The sequence below is a fragment of the Xiphophorus maculatus genome, chromosome 13 (assembly GCF_002775205.1).
Source record: "Xiphophorus maculatus strain JP 163 A chromosome 13, X_maculatus-5.0-male, whole genome shotgun sequence".
In the NCBI taxonomy this organism is placed as follows: Eukaryota; Metazoa; Chordata; class Actinopteri; order Cyprinodontiformes; family Poeciliidae; genus Xiphophorus; species Xiphophorus maculatus.
The window spans coordinates 25,897,857-25,904,199 of NC_036455.1; positions in this window are offsets into that span (position 1 = coordinate 25,897,857).

A 6,343-nucleotide genomic window follows, 5' to 3' on the forward strand; every position below is an offset into this window, starting at 1 on the left:
TCCAACAGGACTACAGTTCGATTCAAATACAATTAGAAAGAGTTCCTGTCATAATTCATCACATGCCTACATAGTTTTCTACCCTAAGCCAGCAGATTCCATTAGATCTTCAATGCAGCATTCATCTTGTGCCAGCAGTGGAGAGAAACATCAGAGTGTTCGCTGCAGCCTTTCAAATCAGCTGACTACTCTTTAAAAAATGTTGTTTTTCTGATAGGTTATGATGGTTAAGAAGAATCTTAAGAGACGGTGGGAGTGGCCTGGTGCCTATAGTAATCAGAACTACTCTTAATTTCTGTGATTCTTCCAAAATTTTCAATAGCAAGAGAAAAATAGCATAGCAAAATAAACTAAAATTGTACATTTCAGACTTGTTTGCAAATCGGAATAGTGCAGTTCCCTGTACTTTTCATGTGCCATTTAGACAGATAAAACCATATGTGCATCATGTTACATTATCCGGATGGTTAGGGTGAAATGTGCATCAGATGTGTGAAGTTTCCCAGCATTCAGTCCTGCTCTGCAACAGATCTTCATGTTTCTGAAAACTGAGTGGGACGAATTCTAAACTTACTTCCAGTTTCATATGGAATTTAAAAGTTTGCTTTGTTTGCTTCGTCCTTTTATGAAGAAAGACTGAGCCAAATCGGACTTCTCCTTGGCATTATCTACATATTTATGGCCATTATATCTGTCAATTCCCCTTAGAGATCCCATACTAAACCCTCCATCCTCTACATGTTGTTTTTAAAAGAAAAACATTTTTTAAAAGTGAAATATTCTTTACAAAAAATGGTAACAGAATGTTAAGTCAGCAGTAACAGTGACCAGGTAATGTGCATACAAAAGTATTCAGAACTATTGAGTTAGTTTGCATTTTGTCACATTACACCCACAAACGTGATGTCATGTTTCACACAAATTTATTTGGATATTATGTGATAGACCAACAGAAAGTAACAATTGTGACATGGAAGGAAAAGTTTACATGGTTTTCCTTTTTTCTTTTATAAATAAAAATATGTAAAGTGAGACATCCATTAATATTTGATCCACTGAGTCAAAACCTTGTGAACTGCTTTTGGATAAACTGTGGTTGGATAAATGTCCTTGTGAAGCTGGAGAAGGTTGGCAAGATTTCTGTAACCATCAACAAGGTTGGAGCATAATTGTGGCTGAACATGTTCTTATCACAAGGGGGGGATCTAATTAAACTTGTTTTGCTTCCTATGCCTGGACTCTGCATTTTTAGCACAGAGCACAATGTTCCTTGCAGAACTACAAGAACACCCTGCAGGCCCAGGTTCTGGAGTCAGCAGGGAGGCAGCGTGGCGCCGTGACGGTCAGGGCTGACCTGCCTGAAGAGACTCTCGGTCAGTTCCAGGACGAACAGATTGGCCAGCTGTACGATCTGGATGAACCTGTTCATATTGGGGTTGGCCTGGTCAAAACCGGCTCCTCGTCCTGAGCTTTGCTTCATTCAGAGGGTCTGGACCTTCTGATAATGAGAAACCATTGGTTGCTGAGGTGTGGACTCTGTTAAAGCTTTAAATTTTACCCAGTTTTCTGCCTCTCCTGCTATTAATGTTTTACTTCAAAAATAATATTACATCACTTCATCTGCTTCTTCTTGAAAGAAGAAGAGCCTGGTTCTGCTTCTGCTGGAGGTTTTTTCCTGTTAAAGGGAAGCTTTTCCTCTCCATTGTCGCTTCATGCATTCTCAATATGATGGATTGCTGTAAAGTCAACGACACAACACAACTGAAGTACAAAACTTCCATAACTCTACATTAACTGTTTCATTTCATCATTATGAGTTCATAGCAGGTGGGGAAAGTCACAAAACTCATGCCCATTAGATGTTCTAAATATGAAAACAATTTACAGAAACATTTGTATTTTGGAATACACACATGTTGAGCTATGATTTCTTTTATTTATTATATAAAACCTCAATGTTTTAAATGTTTAGTCTTGCAGATGAGCCATTGAAAGGAAAAACAATCCAAAGCTCTTTCATGCACAGACTCTGTGTTTTGCAGGAATAAGGAGGGGTTATCTTGTGAAGACCAGATCCACTCCTGGAAACTCCAAATAAATTGGTTAGTATTGCCAAACACAGCATGGTATTAGTGTGAAATTAGGGTGTTGGAGAACAAACACTTCTGAGGAGCATCAATCATATGAAGGAATAAAGGGAAAGGAGGAAATTATGAGTAACAGCAATCACTGATGTCCCTCTGCTTCTTTAACAGTCAATTACTTTTTTTAAATTAAATTGAAATATTTTACGTTTGCTTTACGTTCTTCTGTTCAAATTGACAAGTTAATTGATGTCCATGTGTTGCTTGCAGCACTGCCTGCATGTCTGTGAGTCCAGGAAGCCTCAGCTGATTCCACTTTGCCTCTGATGAGCATAAAACCGAGGGGCTGGTTCAGAATGAGCCTGGTGAAGGCTTCAACTACCTACTGCTCTGAGTTATTAAGTAAAGTTAAGGCTGGACAACAATAGGTTTGAGTTGACTATGAATAACTATTAACTGGTGCAAAAGGTGATAATTTTCATCAAAATGACCAAGTTAGGACACCATCTCTCAGCTCTTAGTCCCTGTCAGTTATTATTTTATGAATGTCTGCCTGGTTAAGTGTTGTTAGAACACAACAATACTTGACTTGTGTAATTATTGGCAATTATGATTAATACTGTATTATTAATGAAATCAGAGTTAGTTTCTTGAGTTGCGATGGGAATTCAAATATGGCCATCAATCATCAAGGAATGAAATAGAGGCAGAAAACTCACACAAGGAATGATCACATACAAAAGTCTCCAATTAACTCTGAAAATTTATGAATAAAATAATCACATAAATAACCTCTTCCTGTACATACAAATTAACTACTGAAGAAAAAGACAGAAAATATTATATAGATTTCTGTTAGTGTCAGCCTGTTTTCCCAGTGTAGGGAAATATGATGTATCTACTGGTCATGTTAACGATGCCTTCCAGGATGGCAGCCATTATGTGAAATCCCAGACCGATGGAAAACTTCACATAATTATAACTTCACAGAAAACAAGTTGCTCTGATATGTACGGGCTAATCCAGCTAAACTATAATAATAGCTTCGTTTTTTTTTGTGAAATCTGTTATGATTTCTTTTTACTGCTGCTGTATTTGACACACTGTCCAACAGGTGGCACAAAGTTGATGTTTCACACCACAGGCTAGTAAAAGGCAACTACTTTAAATATCTTCAACTTAATGTTTAAAAAAATAAAAACATACGTAAAACCCGACATGACTGCTCAAACCTTTAAAAATGTTTAGCCAAAGAAAGGAATTGTAGTGAACAGCATAGCAGGCTAAGGTAGAGATCTAGGTAAACACTACAAATAGTGACAATAGTCACACAGTCGTTCTAAATCTAAGCAAGCCTATGATAACTCCTGAAAAGAACACTTTTAATGCCATGTTCCTGTTAAAATTTAAATAGGCAAATATTTATGACAGGAGAACATGTGAATCTGACACTCAAGGTATCTGTTAGTTGGTATGAAGCGATAGTTAAAGTGCATCTTTAAGGTTCTGTTAAATAGATTTATGTAATGCATCTCATCTTCTGGGTCACAGACTGGTCGATACCAGTCCTTGCTTTGCTTGATACCGTGCCACGCAGAAATAATAATAAACTTATGATTTGTGAATTTTTTTTTACGTCTGAATGAAGATTATTTTGAAAAATAGCTGGATTCTCTTCGTTACATACATCTATGATCACTCAATGCATGCCAAGACAATTCTCGATCACGTGATACTGCTACAAAAAACAAATGTCTGTGAGTTTCTTTGAGGGGAAAATCCTTTATGAAGAGACATAATCTGTGTTTACAATGTCTAAGAAAAAGAAAGCTACATTTTACATGCTGTCCTGCTTAAAATATGAATTTATCACAACAGGCGATTTTCATCCAAGTCTGATCTGGGTTCAAATTCTTTTCCAACTCTTAAGTACAAGTACACAAATTGTAGTCTGAGTCATGCTTGAAAAAAATCATATACTTACAGTTTTGGTTTGCTTGAGGGAACGCATATTCTGTCAAGTTTGTGTTTTATAGTTCGCAGACTTCAAATGGGGAAATATGGATGCCAGTTTCAGGCTCTGTTATGCGCCACGTTAGTAATTGAGACCTCGACAACATTTTTTTTTTAAATGCTCAGGGTTCTGTGTAGTTAAGAGCAAAGCATATGATTAATATAGCAATATTTTAATCTCCTTAAATAGGACAAAACCAATAAGTAAGGGAGAATTTAGGCCTTAGAGAAATATAAAAATGTCACCTCCTTGTTTGGCAAAACATTTGACTAGACAGCAGTATAAATATTAACTTCTAATAATGTTAATTGTACAGTATTGTTATCTTAGGTTGTAAATTTGCCCTTTTACTATACTGTCTCATTTTTCTTTTACCTTAGTTTGATGCATGCTTCTTGTAAACTTTAACTTGCTGCTGGTTAATCCAAAGTTCCACTCTGTAAGACATTAAAATATACTTCTATTCTATTCTAATATAATTTCTGGAAGTGTTTACCTTTGAGTCAGTTGCACATTTTATTTTAATTTTTTTTTTATAGCTGCATATTCTCCAGCACAATATTGTGGCCCGGGAAAGATTTTTCTTTTAATTACAAGAATAAAGTCAGAATGTTACAATAAAAAAAACCTCATATGAAAATAAAGTGACACTAAGAAAATAAAGGATTGATAGAATGAGAACTTCTATACAAAAAATTCTGCAAAATTAAAGTGAGGAGTGCTGAGCTTCTTGTGATATTTAATTGTTGGTTGATAAGGAAAAATTTAATTTGATGCTGATGTGTTAAAATAATGTCACTAGCAGGACTTTGAAAAGATTGTGCAAACTTGTTTAAAAATGTAAAAATACTTTATCCTTTTCTTTCTTGTGTGCTTTCCTTAGGCTGATAAGTTGCTATTGATAAAAATAAATTTTACTACTGAGGGACAAATAATAGATTGTTTTACAGTTTAATCCAGGGGTGCTCAAGTCCGGTCCTGGAGAGCTACCATCCTGCAACTTTCAGATGCATCCGTACTCCAATGCACCAGGATCAAACGGCTGAATTCCCTCACCAGCATTCAGCTCTGAACTGGCCTGGAAACAAGACATTCATTTGATTCAGGTTTGCTGTTGGAGCAGGGATGCATCTGCAAGTTGCAGGATGGTAGCTCTGGACTTGAGCATCCCTGGTTTAAACTATGACCTGGTCCATGCACATGTATTGAGCAGCATGTCCCCCCTCATAATTTGTCTTTCTTATAATTTTGAGCCATTATCTGATTAACCATTTCTCATGTTAACTTGTACTGCAGCAGAATGAAGAGTTATGGGATTTGGAACTTTGCAGCTGGGAACATCGTCTCAGTAGACAGACAGATCCCTGACCCCGGCCCTGGACTAATGGTATCTGTGAAACTGTTTCATAACCCCACAGCTTTAGCTTGTGATGACTGAGGCTCATTATTACACTGCTGCAGATACAGGAGCTCTGCTGACCTTTTTAAGTTGTCTGGTTTTAGTCTATTCTGTATCCCCAGAACCAAACAGGAAGAAACAGCATTCAGTTTTTATGATCATCTAATCTGGAACAAACTTCCAGAAAGCTGCAAAAATGCTGAAACTTTGAGTTTCTTTAAGTCAAATCTAAAACCCCTCCTGATTAGAACTGGAATGCTGATTAATTCTAGTCTGGAGTGCAACTTTTTATTACTTCTCCTATTTTGTTACTGTAATGTTTCCTTTATTTATTTGTTTATTGTGTTATGGTTTTAATGCATTTTGAACTTTCTTGTTTCCGAAATGTGCTGTGCAAATAAACTTGTTTTGACTTTTGTTAGAAATACTTGGCTATATTTGGTGAATTTTCCTGAGTTCAGTATTGTTGGTTCTCTCAGTACTAGTTCAATCTATTGTGTCTTAGTTATTTCTTGTGATTGTTTTTTCAATGCATTTAATGCTTTTTGAAGTTTTGATTTGTTTTGGTTCGTCTTCCCTCTGCTCACTGATCTGCACACTTCCTCGCCTGCTGAACCTTCCTCATACTGAATTCATAAAGCCCTGGTAGTTTCTGATATTGTATGGTTTAATAGTTCCAACCCTGCTAGATTATTTGCTGTACTCGTCCTTCAGCACCATGAGATCAACAAAACTGAAAAACTTGAAGACTTGACCAGAGGAAGCCCTTATTTGAATGTAATCAAGTTGGATATGTAACAAAATCACTTGTTTAACAGTTTCCATTTGAGAGAAGATTAAAATTAG